Source organism: Benincasa hispida, chromosome 1, assembly GCF_027475165.1.
Source record: "Benincasa hispida cultivar pf3 chromosome 1, pf3_genome.v1.1, whole genome shotgun sequence".
Lineage (NCBI taxonomy): Eukaryota > Viridiplantae > Streptophyta > Magnoliopsida > Cucurbitales > Cucurbitaceae > Benincasa > Benincasa hispida.
This window is the reverse complement of record NC_143478.1, coordinates 102,098,145-102,114,359: the sequence shown is the minus strand read 5'-3', so window position 1 is coordinate 102,114,359 and position 16,215 is coordinate 102,098,145. Positions and strand designations below refer to the sequence as shown.

At 40.9% G+C, this 16,215-nt stretch overlaps 1 non-coding gene across 1 annotated transcript; it reads right to left on the bottom strand.

Moving 5' to 3' along the window:
• Positions 1–14,622: 14,622 nt before the first annotated feature.
• Positions 14,623–14,725, bottom strand: LOC150038921 (small nucleolar RNA R71). The gene has a single exon (XR_016527432.1). It is a non-coding gene; the product is annotated as a small nucleolar RNA R71 (small nucleolar RNA).
• Positions 14,726–16,215: the final 1,490 nt, after the last annotated feature.

Genomic DNA, 16,215 nt, shown 5'->3' with positions numbered 1-16,215 from the left:
GATCCTTCAAATAAATTTTGTATATGCATACAGTATGCCATTTAGATTTAAAATCCCACCATAAAAGGCATGTTATATGCATTGAAAGTATGTTGTAATATGTTATAATATATAGTATGCATGTTAGGATTTCTTGTATTTAATATAAGTGTTAAATTAAATAATGAATGCCTTTATGTATGTTATGGATGTTTAGCATGTCTAAAGTTTTATAAGTTGTTATAAAATTGGGTTAGACATTTAAAATCCATAAACAACAACTACATGCTCACGCAGGTTAGCCACCTGTTTTAATAGTTAAAACTTATAAAACCTAGGTTATAAACTCAACCGATATACAATTCTATCTAAGGTTGAGGGTACTTAAGTTGACGGTTTATGGAACATCTCCTACATGGGGATTATGGCCGAATTATTTAGCGTTGGTAACCGGTTTTATGAGCATACGTGAGTGATGTGAGGTAATAAAATGGTTTATCAGACATCGTAGGTTAAAATCCAATTATAAGAGTTATATTTGGATAAACCACATAGACTTAGGGTTGTTTTATTAGCCAAAAAAAACCTAAGTATAAATCTACCCAATAGAACCCTTTAGTGGTAGTTTAATAACTTCTATATGATAGAGTTATTAGAATACTTCAGTGGAAGATTAATAACATATACAATACGTTATTTTTAGCTCTCGCGTCTCTAAGAGTTCACAATCCAAATTTAAGCGGTACTTTGAGTCACCATGGGAGTGACCTCCATTCGGAAAGTATTTTTTTAGCTTAATCTAGATTGCGATGAATAAAGAGAAGTTATTCAAACATAAGTCTATTATATGATATATAGATTTCAACTGCCACGTCTCCACATAATTTACATTGTGAGATTCATATGACACTTCTTGTCACCCTGAGAGTGACTTTCTTTCGGAAAGTGTTTTGTATGAGTCAATATCAAGGTAAATGGAGGAAGTAGTTCATAATAAGTGGGTGAAGGATATGTGTTAATATATCCTATGGTCTTCTCCATTAGTCTGAACCGTGAGATTCTTATGTTGCGCTTGCTGGTTTACTTTAGGCGACCCTTTGCTAGTCGTTTAGCGACAACTATTCCCTCGGAGGGTTGTAACATAGGATTCAGAACAACCCAGGCTTCAGTAAAATGAATAGGATCTTATAGTTCCATCTTGGATATTGTCTTCTATTTCGAAGGCAAATTCATACGTCCTATAGGATCTGAAAATGACGGGTCACACTTACAAGAATTACTAAATTGTTAGTAAGATCTTGACTGAAAACGATAACTAAGAGACTATATGAATAAGAGTTATTCTGGAGACAATAGGAATAAGAGTTATTCCAGAGATAGTGTTTGGTCAAAATTGTTTGCTTTAGTGAAGGAGTATCTGATTGTCCCTCGGTAGCACATATTCTGACTCACTAAAATATCGTTGCAAATAAATAATGGTTATGGGTACATTATTACTTTTTACTAAAACTTGATTTTGGATTTAGTTACAATTTGCTAACTAGATTTTGTTTGAATTTTATTTGCATGTCGAATTCCTCTAGAATACTCACTTCCGTTTTAAATAACAGTAAAATCAAATCAACAAACAAATTACTAGTAGTTGATTACTCCAAAAGAGTTTTAACAGAAGGTTATCCTCTATCTCCCAACTCATTTGAAATTATGAATTATGTAGATGAGAGTGCAAAATTAGAACAACAAGATAAATATAATTTACTTGTTATCGAAGCATGTTTAGTGGAAAACGATAAAATCTGGATAATTGATTCAGGTGCTGCCAATATGTTTGTACTATCTCACAGGAAACAAGTTCCTGGAGACAATTGACAGAAGGTGAAACAATCTTTAAGGTAGGGACCGGGGAGATTGTTTCAGCCAAAGCAGTGGGAGATATGAAGTTATTTATTGGAGATAAGTACATTTATTTGAAAAATGTATAATATATTTCTTTTATGAAAAGGAATCTAATATCTATCCTTTGTTTGCTAGAGCAAAATTATAAACTTTATTTCGAAAATGATGAAGTGTTCATCAATATAGAAAGTAAACAAATTTGCTCTGCAAAATTAGAAAATAACATGTATATATTAAAACCAACTGAGGTCAAAGCTGTATTGAACATAGAGATGTTTAAAACTATTTGGACTCATAAGGAAAAGAAGATTTCTCCAAATGCCTATCTTTGACACTTGAGACTGGGCCACATAAATCTCAATATGATTGAGAGATTGGTTAAGAGCGATCATCTAAATAAGTTGGAAGACAGTTCAATACCACCATGCGAGTCCTGTCTCGAGGGAAAAATGGCAAAAAGATCTTTTTCTGGAAAAGGTCTTAGAGCCAAAGAACCCCTAGAGCTGATTCACTAAGACCTTTGTAGGCCTTTAAATGTTAGAACAAGAGAAGGTATGAATATTTCATCAGTTTTATAGATGATTATCCAGATATGGGCATATTTACCTAATGCACCAAACGTCTGAAACTTTTGAAAAGTTCAAAGAGTATAAGGTTGAGATTGAAAACCAATTAGGCAAAAAGATTAAAATACTTCAATCGGATCGAGATGGTGAGTATATGGACTTAGAATTCCAGAACTATTTAATAGAACACAGAACTCAGCCTCAACTCACAGCCCCTGGCACACCTTAGCAGAACGGTATGGCAAAAAGGAGAAACAGAACCTTGTTGGACATGGTTTGTTCCATGATGAGTTACGCTCAATTACCAAATTATTTTTGGGGATACGTAGTTGAGATTGCGGTGTATATTTTGAACATGGTTCCCTCGAAAAGTGTTTCTAAAACACCTTACGAGCTCTGGAGAGGACGTAAAGGAAATTTATATGACTTCAGAATTTGGGGTTGTCTAGCACATGTGTTGGTGTAAAATCCTAAAAAGTTGGAACACCTTCAAAAGGATGCCTATTTGTAGGCTACCTAAAAGAAACAAAAGGTGGTCTCTTTTATGATCCTCAGGAAGATAAAGTATTTGTATCGACAAATGCAACCTTCCTAGAGGAAGATGATAACTTGTAGAAATACAAGTTATTTATGCCATCTTATATAGATATTGCGGCCAAAAGTTAGTAATTATGTGCCAATTGTATGAAAATTAACCTAGTATGACAATAATTATAAATTTTTGCAATTACACCCACTAACACCAAAAAGATGGAGGACAAGCCAAAATTTACTCTGTTTTGCAGGAGACCAAGTCACCGCTTGCGCTCAAGGCTCATGAGAAACTAATCAACGCATCTCTGTCACATTACGCCCGTCGATCAACCATGAAGTGACGATTACTGAAGTAACGGTGCAATCTGACAGTTGGTCCATAGCTATGCTTCGACCACATGCGGTAATAAAAACAAACACCTCATGCGAACCCATGATCGAAAGATGCAACTGAGCAACGCAAGAGTAGAGGATTGAGACACTTGTGCAACTAACGGTTGTGCAGAATTGATGGTCTGATTGCATAACAGAAGGAATAATATCCCTCCATTTGTGGAATTACCATAACCATCACGTGGGGACTACAAGGCCGGAGTCAAAGAATCTGCTCCTATAAATACCCCTGTGATTTCAGAGAAAAGTATGCTATTGGATACTGGGCTAAGTGCTGTAAGATTTTAGAGAGAAAAGGCTGAGCTGAGTGCTGAAGAGAAGAAATCTGGGAAGAGAACGAGATAAGGTCGAGAGGTAAATCTTAGATCTGACCTGTCATATACCCGATCGAAGCTCTGTGTAGAGACCCCTGCTATCGGTGGAGCAAGCCTGAGAGGGAAGCTCTTCCTGCCATCGAAGCCATCCGATCCGACAAGTAGATCTCCATCGAATCTGTGCCAAGACATTGGCACTGGATTGTATCTGTTCTATCTCTCTTTCATTGTATTCCATATTTTCTTTATCTCTTCATTCACATATCATGTATCAAACACTTAGTAGAAATATTAAATGTTTCGATAGATTTCGTTTACCATTTTCTGTCTATTTTCGTTCACCCATTAGTCACTTTCTTCATGATGTTTTCTTAATCCCTTGATGAGCAATATGAATCACCAAGAACTTAATATGTATTAAAGTTATAAAATACGTTTAGTTAAAGCATGCTAGACGACATCTTCACCTGTGAGAGCAGAAGTGAAGATGTCATTCTGATCTATTGAGAGAAGGTCAGAAGAGTGCATTAACTAAAACGAGTAGTACTTCCAGACATGGAAGCAACCTTGCATTCATTACGTTAGACTCTGTTTCACCACAGACATGTGGGAAACGCGGCCGATCACTGAGAGGTGTACGCCAAGAGGAGAGCGGAACAATATTTGTACTTTGAATTCAATTAAGAACTTGCGTTGTTGGTAATACTTATCTTTCTCTTTCTAATCTGTTCACAAGACTTGTCGTCGCATCCCACGTCTTTGCACAACCTTCACAGCCAGCCTTAATCCTAGTATCTTGCACATAAAGCTTGTATCTTGTAACATCTAGCTTAGGTTTATTGTATGTTTATGTCTTATCGCATCTTTACCGCTTTCCTTTATTTTACTGCAATTTACATACTGTACACACCTTTTATAAAGAATTAAAAACCTGGTCGCATATACCACGAACATATCGCAATAACTGGCACCACTTCCTCGTGTTCGACCTCGGATCACACCGAAAAACTTGCGGTGGAATTACACTTGGTTCCATCATAAGGAAACTTGTGACAACGCAGTGCATATTACCTGAGAAATCCCTAATTAACGCATAAACAGTAGTAGTATCGCATCATTATGAGCATTTAATATCATACATACCAAACACATTACAAGTTTATGGCGTCGTTGCTGAGGAACTGGTCAACGTTTTATTGTTTGAGTGGTTTTTGGTATTTTGCAGGATAGATCTCATTGTACTGGCTGTTTAACGTGGAGAGCGGCCTGACGGTTTATGAGTTTTGGTGCTGAACCAAAATTCGTAGCTGACTCTGAGATCGAGCAAACCTTCTGCGCGATGATACGCCAAAATAGAAATCGGTAAAAAAAGGCGGCCAACATGGCAAATAATAACAATAACGCGGTGCCAGATGTGAATCAAGGGGTTGTTCGACCGGCCTAGAATCCCGTATTCTTGGCAGCCGATTGCAATATCCCAATCCGAAACTATGCGACACCCAACCTGTATGATTTTTCGCTTGGAATCTTAAGGTCAATTGTTGAGGAGAATGCCAGCTTTGGAATCAAGCCGGTCATGTTACAAATGACCCAGAATGCAGGGCAGTTTGAGGGTCTGCAAGGTGAAGACCCGCATGCCCACCAGACCAACTTTGTTGAGATGTGCGGTAGTTTCTCCCTACCTGGTGTGACTCTGGAGAATATTAGGTTGTATCTATTCCCTTACACCTTGAGGGATGAGGCTAAAAAGTGGGCTTATTCACTAGAGCCCAACGAAATCACGTCCTGGGGGCAATTGGTTAAGCGGTTTATGAAGAAGTTATTCCCACCGACTATCAACGCAAGAAGATGGAAGTATGTGCTGAACTTTGAACAAAAAGAGAATGAGACCCTGAGCACTGCCTGGGTGCGATTTACAAGGTTGGTGAAAAACTGCCCGCATATCAGGATTCCCAATTGTGTCTTGATGGAAACATTCCCTAATAGCCTGAACAGAGCAACGCAGGCTGTTGCTGATGCTTCTGCGGCTGGAGGTTTTATGGACAAGACATACACGGAGGCCAAAGTCATCCTTGATCACATCTCGAGAAATATGGATGATTGGATAGATGACGGATATGGAGGCCGAGGTGCCGATCAAAGAAAAGCTGAAACAGCCATTGTCCTGAAGGAGACAATGACTACATTAGTTGCCCAGATGGCCACGGTAACCTCGATCCTCCAATCAATGGCCATTAATCAAGAAGCCATTGCTCCACAATCAGTGCAACCCGCTGCACCGACTCAAGTGGCCGCAATTGGCTGCATTATCTGTGGAGGAGCTCACGGAGCTGAAGGATGCCCATTGAATCTGCAGCAAGTGTGCACTATCCAGAACAACCCATTCAGCAACACCTACAATCCAGGGTGGAGTTACCATCCTAACTTTGGGTTTGGGCGGCAATCCCAACCTAGGGGGGTCAATGAACCATCAAGGCGGCAGCAGAGGTAATCCTCCGTTTCACCATAATCAGGGGCAATCAAGACCGTAGAACCAACAACCTTCATCATCATTTAATGCCTCGAGAGGATCGTTAGAGGCGCTGCTGAAACAATACATGGACAAAAATGATGCAGTAATGCAAGCCCAAACATCCTCTATACGAAATCTGGAGATCCAAGTGGGCCAGCTGGCCTCTGATGAGAAGTCGGACACCTGGAACACTGCTCAGCAATTTTGAAGCCCCGGGATCAATAGAGAAAGAGCAATGTCCGTGAAGACATTGAGCAAGCCAGTCTGACCGCCTGCGGAGATGTGGATTACGAGCATCAAAGACAACGAAATTTTTTGGTCCATATCTCAATACTACATTTATTCTGCTTTATTAAATCCCTTCTTTGATTTTTGAACCAAGTTTTAATGATTCATTTAATGCAAATTTTGACTCTTCGAATTTCATTCTTCAGTTACTTCTGTGCATTTAATTCATTCCTGCCTTTAATTCTTTGAGTTTTCTGTAGTTAGCGTATGAGCTTTAATTTGTGAATGATTGAGTCATAAAGAAAAATAAATAATAATAATAATAAAATAAAATATCTGTGTAAAACATAAGTTACGAAAATAAAACATTGAACAACAAGAAATCAAGATAACCATGGGTGCATCCCAAACCTACTAGGAATGCATTGCGATCACCTAACTCAACTGTATTGAGTTGAGGGGTGTGTTGCGCTCATATATGTCCTTTGCCCGTCCTTAGCCAAATGCACTATGTGGAGGTATCTTCAAAAAATACGTTGGTTAAGGGGTGTGTTGTGGGGATATATGCGCTGTTGCCCATCCTCTTCAAAGATGCAGTTGCGTAGTGAATACAATGCGTTATACCTAATCATGCATCCATTAAATAAAATATTAAAGAAAATTTTGTCTGGTAATTCGAGAAGAAGGCCAATCGATTCGTATCCCCAAGCAATTATGGCTTGGCAGTCGAAAGGACGCTTTTTCTGAAAATTCCATAAACACGAGAGGTGGAACGACGCGCCTGTTGAGATGCTCGAGGTCAGTCGCCGCGCAAATCGCATTGGGCCCTACCACGGCGCAACCTATAAATACCCCCTCCTCCGTCTTTGGAAATTCTTTACTAGCAAATCGGAACCCTAAACATTTTGCTTTCAGAACCTTTTCTTCTCCCAAAAGCTCAAAGTTTACCAGACCCTCCAACCCGTTTCAATGGCCGACCAAACACCAAATCAACTTGCTTCACCTTCCATCCATGACCAAGTAGCCATGCGAGAGGCAGCATTCTTGGCTGCCAGTCGCAGGCTTGCCACACAAACCCGTTCTGTCCCCAGACTCACCAGAAGAACCCGGAGAAATCCCTTGGCCGTTAGGCCTCATGCGTTCAAAAGAGGAGGAAGCACTGAAAGCTTGCCAACACCAATACTGTCTGTCTCCACTGAAAGTGAACGGAAGAGGCAAAACGACACGGAGGTGTTTGGCAATATCCTAAGCACCTTGGAGTAAGGAGGAGGACTGCCCGAGACAAAGGTTGTAAACCAGCCACTGCCTACAGAGGAGGAAACGGTGGTTGTGGCGAAGGAAACGATAATGGATGGAGTAGTTATGGTGGAAAATGTGGTGGCTGAAGAAAAAGATAAAGGGAATGATGTTCTGATCCCGAAGACTCCGAAGGCTACCATCGTCGCAAAACTTTTTAATGAGCCTCCACAAATGGAAGAAGAGAAGATTGCGATCATTGAAAGAGAAGAAAAAGAGATCGTAGTTGAAGAGGCCGGAGAAGTGGATAAAGAGTTAATAACCCCTGACCTTGTGATGGAGGAGATTGCAGGGGGTGGGCTGCCAGCTGAGGCAGAGAAGGAAGCTGAAGCTAGATTGAAGAAGGCAACAAAGGCTAAAAAGGAAGACAAGAAGAAGAAGAAGGGTAAGGGAAAGAAGACTAGAAAGGCGGAGTCATCGCATCATCACAAATCAATAATGAAGAAAGAGAAAAAGGATGATGACGAAGATGAAGAGGCCAAGAAGAAGAGGAAAGAGGAGAAAGAAGAGAGAAGATTGTGCTGAAAAGAGAAGAGGCGCTTGAGAGAAGAAGAAAAAGTAAAGCAGATGGCTGCAAGCCCCGAGAAGGATGGAGAGTCGACCTCCGTAAGGGAGGATAGGGGGGAAATGACGAAATTAATGGAGCCGCTGCAACCTAAAGCAACACAATTGGTTGCGACGGATGAAGGAGAAGAAACAGAGGGAACCTCCCTAATGCAGCATCGCAAGAAGAATGCACTGCAAGGGTCGAGCATTGACCCTCAACATTTAATGTTAGCATTGGAAGAGAAGGAAAGAAGAAGAAAAGAAGAAGAAGAGAAGCAAGAAAAGATGGAGTGGGGCAAGCTCATCATCGCAGAAGGAAATCGAAGAAGAAGATTGGAATTTGAAGAGATACGAAGCAATAACGAGCTTGCCCGACTTGAAGGGATCCAGAAGCGTGAGGAGGATCAGCGCATATTGTTGGCCTCTGAGTAGTTTGAAGAAGAGCTTGAGAGCTTGAGAGAGAGGCGGAAGAAGAAGAAAAGAGGAAGAAGAAAGAAGGAAGAAGAGGAAAGACTGCTTTTGGAAGAGAAGAGAAGAAAGCGCGAAGCTAACAATAAGCGCTTATACAAAAGTAAGGGCAAAAAACTCGCTGAACGTGAGAAAGAGGAACAACGCAAGGAGCGAGAAAAGAGACTAAGGCAAGTAGCCGACCTTGCACAAGCAAGAGGAAAAGACGTAGCAGAAAGTAGCGAGCCTGCATCGGCCAAGAAGCGATCAGCCAAAAGAAAGAAGAATGATGACATGCTGATCGAGATGGGCTTCTACCCTGCGCCAATCCGACTACCTGATCTCATCACGAGTGTCATTATGGAGCATGGGTGGGACACTTTCTGTCAATGCCCATCCATCATCGTGCCTCAGGTAGTGGGGGACTTCTATCGCGGGTGTCTGCACGGAAATAGGGATGTGGTGACTTTTAAGGGCGAGACAGTACACTTCAGCGCAAAGGACATCAATGGACTTTATCAGATGAGGGACAACCCTGATGCACCAGGGAACAAGATCATTGATGATCCTATAGAAGAACTGATGAAAGACGCATTAAGGGTATTAGCGCAACCAGGCACAAGCTGGATAGTCTCCCCTAAAGGCATTCGCACTCTGGAGTCTAAGTCTTTGCTGTCGAAGGGAAGGTTCTGGGTGTATTTAGTCAAGAAGCGACTGATCCCAACAATGAATCACAGAACTGGATCAAGGGATCGGGTGATGGCCGCATATTGTATTGCGCGCGACATTCCTATTGACGTGGGAAGGTTAATCACAGGGCAGCTCAGAGCACTAGTGGGGCATATACAGAGGCAGTACTTCTTCCCGTGGATCGTTTCATGCTTATGCCTAAGTTCGGGTGTAGGCATTGATGAGGAGCCCATGCCAGAAGTGCACGACCTCATCAACATCAAAATTCTGAGGATGCTTCTCAAGGATTCCCCACATTGCCTAGAACTTCCAGCAAAGAGACCTGCGATTGATTTGAATGCGCCGCAGGAACCCAGACCAAAAAGAAGAAAAAGAGAAGATAAGGGAAAAGAGAGGGTACATGAGTCACCAGTGCATGATCCAGAGCCCATAAACCCTCTTCCCTTAGTCATCAGATCTCCAAGCTTTCCAAGCTTGCTAACGTAAACTTCCTTCCCTCTTCATGAACCTATTACGAACCTTCCTTTTATTCCCAACTCTCCTATTCAACCAGCAGCCCCACCTTCACCAACAACTTCATCACCACATCCCACTATCCCACCACCTCAAGTTGATGACCCACATGCTTTGGGTGAAGGCACATCTGCCCAACCCCAAGACGGTGCTGGCAAGACATTGCAGGCACAACCATCCTCCACCTCCTTGGCTGCTGAGCTAGCTGAAATGAGAATCCTTTTCGCCCAACAACAAGAACTTGTCTCTCAGTAGCATCACTTCTTCAATCATCGATTGGAGGTAGCAATGGAGCGCATTGATAAGATTCAATGCAGTGCTGCAACTTCAAGGGAAGCACTCATCAATATCCAACGCAGTATGCATAGGATCTTCCAACACCAGCGGCAGATAGCGGAGCGCAATCAAGAATACTTCAACTTTTTCACCGTCTATCTGCATGGTCCGATGGTGCCTTCACATCTAGGGCAACCCTTTATTTTTGACGATGGCTCTGTTGCACTACCTCAATACCCTCCACCAGATCCCCCTGCTCCTCAACCTTAGTTTTTATTCTTTCTTCAATTTTAAGTTTTAATGTGGCCATTCTTTAATTGTATTCAATTATTTTATTATTTTGTAAGTTAACCAAATTCTTTGACTCTTGTACAGGCATGAGAAAATTTTGTTAGTAATGCGATCATTTGTAATATATTCGCACACTTTATTAATAGTCAATATAATCAAAGTACATAATTCACTCTAATCTTTGCCTGTGCCTCTTTCTTTATCTTCCTTTATTAATCTTTGCTATATTTGTACTCTTGTATTTTTACGATCTTCATTGTGTTGCTATGACGTACTATATGTTACACTTAGAAACATTTCCCATACTTAGTAAATTTTGACTAACACTTAGTTAACTCTTAGTTTAGCATTACTTTACCTTCTATCTTTCAAAGTCCTGCTCAAACGTTCTTCTTGAATTTTTCTTCGAAGTGTTTGTCTAATCTATCCAAACAACGCAATGAGGACCTTGCTCATCTTTAAATTTGGGGGTGGGAAAGATCTGAGCAGATGAAATCAGAAGTATGCAGTATTTCAGTAAATGCATCCATTTTCGTTTAAAAAAAAAAAAAAAATTGCAAAACTCCAATGTCAGCGTAAGGGAAAATTTCAAAACTATTCCTGATAAAAGTTTAGTTGTGAAAGGAACCTGCTTGTAGTTGGATGTTCGTATGACACCCGTAGGAGCAAGCCAAAATGAAGGTGGGTTTCCAAGAACGATGTTGTATAAAACAAAAAGAAGAAAAAAAAAAGAATGCAAGGGACAACTCCTCTGATTATCATGAGTTAAAGTTAGAACTGGCACACTACCGTAGTTGGATGTTCGCATGACACTCGTGGGGACAAGCCGACACGAAGAGTGTAACCATGATCAACTGTCTCTAAGTGAATAAATGATGCAAAGTGTTGCTCACCGCATATAGGTACATCAAGTTGTTTTGATAAAGAAGAGATAAACTTTCTATTTTGAAAACTCAAAAGGTGTCTTTGAGCAGAATTTTATTACATAGAAGAATAAAGTAAGGCTTGCTAAGAATTAGCAAGGATAGAAGGAAAGTGTGATGTCAGGTAATGTGCCTAAGTGTAACATTCGGAGCAACCAATCATCGCAGAAATATAGGATAGGAATGGAGCATGATTGCCTTAGTAGAAGATATGCTCGAGGACAAGCATATATCTAAATTTGGGGGTGTGATAACTTATAGAAATATTAGTTATTTACGCCACCTTATATAGATATTGCGGCCAAAAGTTAGTAATTATGCGCCAATTGTATGAAAATTAACCTAGTATGAAAATAATTATAAATGTTTGCAATTACATCCACTAACACCAAAAAGATGGAGGACAAGCCAAACTTTACTTTGTTTTGTAGGAGACCAAGTCACTGCTTGCGCTCAAGGCTCATGAGAAACTAATCAACGCATCTCTGTCACATTGCGCCCGTCAATCAACCATGAAGAGACGATTACCGAAGTAACGGTGCAATGCGATAGTCGGTCCAGAGCTACGCTTCGATTGCATGCGATAATAAAAACAAACACCGCATGCAAACCCATGATCGAAAGATGTAACTGAGCAATGCGAGAGCGGAGGATTGAGACACGTGTACAACTAACGGTTGTGCAGAATTGATGGTCTGATTGCATAACAGAAGGAATAATATCCCTCCATCTGCGGAATTTCCATAACCATCATGTGGGGACCATAAGGCCGGAGTCAAGGGATCTGCTCCTATAAATACCCTAGTGATTTCAGAGAAAAGTATATTATTGGATACTGGGCTAAGTGCTGTAAGATTTTAGAGAGAAAAGGCTGAGCTGAGTGCTGAAGAGAAGAAATGCGGGAAGAGAACGAGATAAGGCCAAAAGGTAAATCTCAGATCCGACCTGTCATATACCTGATCGAAGCTTTGTGTAGAGACCCCTGCTACCGGTAGAGCAAGTTTGAGAGGGAAGCTCTTCCTGCCATCGAAACCATCCGGTCTAGCAAGTAGATCTCCATTGAATCTGTGCCAAGACATTGGCACCGGATTATATCTGTTCTATCTCTCTTTCACTGTATTCCATATTTTCTTTATCGATTTGTTCACATATCATGTATCAAACACTTAGTAGAAATATTAAATGTTTTGATAGATTTCGTTTACCATTTTCTGTCTATTTCCGTTTACCCATTAGTCACTTTCTTCAGGATATTTTCTTAATCCCTTGATGAGAAATATGAATCACCAAGAACTTAATATGTATTAAAGTTATAAAATACGTTTAGCTAAAGCATGCTAGACGGAATCTTCACCTGTGAGAGGAGAAGTGAAGATGTCATTATGATCTAACGAGAGAAGGTCAAAAGAGTGTGTTAACTAAAGCGAGTAGTACTTCCAGACATGGAAGCAACCTTGCGTTCATTACGTTAGACTCTGTTTCACCATAGACATGTGGGACACGCGGCCAATCATTGAGAGGTGTACACCAAGAGGAGAGCGGAACAGTATTTGTACTTTCAATTCAATTAAGAACTTGCGTTGTTTGTAATACTTAGTGATTATACCCAACAAGATTGAGCCAAAGAACTACAAGAGATTGTATTCTTTGGCTTGTCTCAGTCTCTCTCTTAATATCATTTTCATTTCATTTTGATTGAATATAGTTCTTTGTAAAGACTCATTGATCCTTTATAAAATTCGTATATTTGATCATCACTTTTGCTATTGTTTATCTTCTATTTATGTTGAAAGCATTAGTACTTCATGCATAATTCTGTTCCAACGCCTAAACCAACTTGACAACTTGGTGAAAGCTTCTTTACTTAGTTGTTCGAAAGAATAACTAAGCCACATTAAGTAGAACGCCTAATATAGCTAGAGATAGACTTACTGGTGTTTCTTGCATTGTAGGTTAGACGCATGCACCCTAGAGATAGACTTGTATGTTATTCGCATTGAGAAGTGTTGAATGATGTCTAACGCATGAACAGAAAGATAAGCAACCCATCCCATTTCATCCACAATACATCAGTTGTGTGCAATTATCTTTAACCGACGCGTCCATCTACATAAATTCCATTTTCACACGATCCTTCATTTTCCACTCAACTCTTTTGTATTGTCTTGCACAGGCATAGCATGTTAGTGTAAATAATACATCTTTCACATTTATTTAGGAAAAACCTCCTACTGCAAGTACAATGCATAATCTGTGTTAGTGAAACTGAATCCCTATGATCGACCTTGGATATGCCAGGAACCTAGATTAGATTTATTTTTGGGTTTAATCTAGGAAAATTTGAACGTTATTATAAGGAGTTGTGTGCCTTCTGTGCATAATACTAACGCCCTAACGCATTGCATTCATTTAAACGCATCAAGGCAGAAGTAGCACTTAGACTTTATTCTTCCAATATGTTTTACTTTATACACTCCTAAAGCATCTCACGATAGCAAGCGAACAAGTTTTTGGCGTCGTTGCCGGGGATTCAGGAACAAAAACTAACCAGAAATTTCGTTTGTATTTGTTGTAGGGACACTTCAATTAAGGGAAGTATTACAAGCTACGCCTAGGCTTGTGAAAGTGTATGAACAGGGAGAACACTCCTGAGTTTAGATACGACCCTGAGATTGAACGGACCTTCCGGCGTAGGAATCGATCCAATCGTCATTGAAGGTTGAGGCAACAGTTACTCAGGCAGCAAGAAAGGGAAACAACAATGGCTGAAGAACAACAAAATCAACAACTAGCTCAGCAATTGGCTCACATTGCATAGAACCCAATCCTGATGGCAAACAACAACACGCGTCCTATGAGAGAATACGCGTCCCCTGTTCTATATGATTTCTCTCCAGGAATCATATATCCGACGCCTGATGGAACCAGGTTTGAAATAAAATCTGTTATGCTCCAAATGCTCCAGACTGCTGGGCAATTTGGGGGTAGCCGTGGCGAAGATCCACATGCCCATATGAAGCGTTTCCTGGAAACGTGCAATTCCTTTGTGATTCCTGGAATCACACCAGAGGCAATTAGGCTCTACTTGTTTCCCTATTCTTTGTGAGACAATGCAAAGCAATGGGTGAGTTCATTAGAGCCTGGGAAAATCACCACATGGGAAAAGTTGGTGGAAAAGTTTATGCAAAAATACTTCCCACCTACCACCAACGCGAGGAGGCGTCAGGAAATCATGAACTTTGAACAGGAAGACACTGAGACCTTGAGCGCTGCATGGGAGCGTATCAAGGGCTTGGTCAAGAACTGCCCGAGCCATGGACTACCTTTGACTATTCAGATGGAGACGTTTTATGGCAGACTAAACAGGGCATCACAGATGGCAGCAGATGCAGCAGCAGCCAGAGGACTAATGGACAAATCCTATACTGAAGCTAAAGAAATATTAGACCGCATTGCCAAATATAACATGGAGTGGGTAGATGACACATATGATGGAAGAAATGACAGGAGAAGAAGATCTCAGAACATTAACGCTGTTGATGCCAACGTGATAGCCACGATCTCCACTCAAGTGGCTACCATGACCAGCCTTCTACAGAACATAACGCTAGGTAACGCTCCAAACCAGCAGAAGGTGAATCAAGTGGAGGCGTTTAGGCAACCCGTGGTAACCTGTGTGGGATGCGGAGATTTTCACTCATATGCTGAGTATCCTCAAAACCCTCAGTCAGTATGTTTCATCAAGAATAACCTATTTTTTATGAAACATACTGACTGAGGGTTTTTTTGATGAAACATACTGACTGAGGAAGAAACCATCCGAATTTTTCTTGGACAGGAGGAAATCAGCAAGAGCACCACCCAGGCGCGAGTCATCAGCAAAGGAATGGACTGCTGCCTGTCTTTCAACAAACGCATCAACAGCACCAACAACCCTTAAATAGAGGTGGCCACGTATCGAGTTCTGGAACTCCGCTGGAAAACCTATTGAAGGAATACATAGCCCAGAACGACGCAATGCTGAAGAGCCAGGCGTCATCAATCATAAACCTGGAAATCCAGGTGGGGCAGATTGCAAGCGAGTTGAAAAGAAGGTAGCTAGGCATTCTACCTAGCAATATAGAGACATCTGAGAATAATAATGGGAAAGAGCAATGTCACGTGGTGACGTTGTGGAGTTGAAGAGCCCTTGCAGAAAGAAAGATGAATCCGAGAAACAATAGTCCTTCGAAAGAACGCATTAAGTGTTCAACGGATTAGGAAGAGAGAACGCCAGAAAATACAAACCATTCGGAAACCAGCACATCTAACGTGGGAAAGCAGGAGGTGCCTCTGAACGCACCATTCGCCAGGCATCTGATGAAGAAGAATGATGAACATCAGTTCAAGCACTTTCTCGAGCTCCTAAAGCAGCTACACATCAACATTCCACTCAGAGAAGTTTTGGAGCAGATGCCAACATATGTGAAGTTTTTGAAGGACATTTTGATGAAAAAGAGAAAAGTCAGTGAGAAAGAAGTAATAGCACTAACGTAGGAATGCAACGCGTTAGTAAGCAACAAGCTACCACAGAAGCAGAACGCAGTGAGCTTCACAGTTCCTTGTTCAATTGGAGGATTAGATGTGGGTCATGCATTGTGCGACCTAGGAGCGAGCATCAATCTCATGCCCTTTTCAGTTTTTAAGAAATTGAGGATTGGCGAGGCACAACCTACTTCTGTCACCCTTCAACTCGCTGATAGGTTAATTAAGTTCCCGGAAGAGAGGATTAAAGATGTTTTGGTGAAGGTTGATAATCTCATATCCCCAGC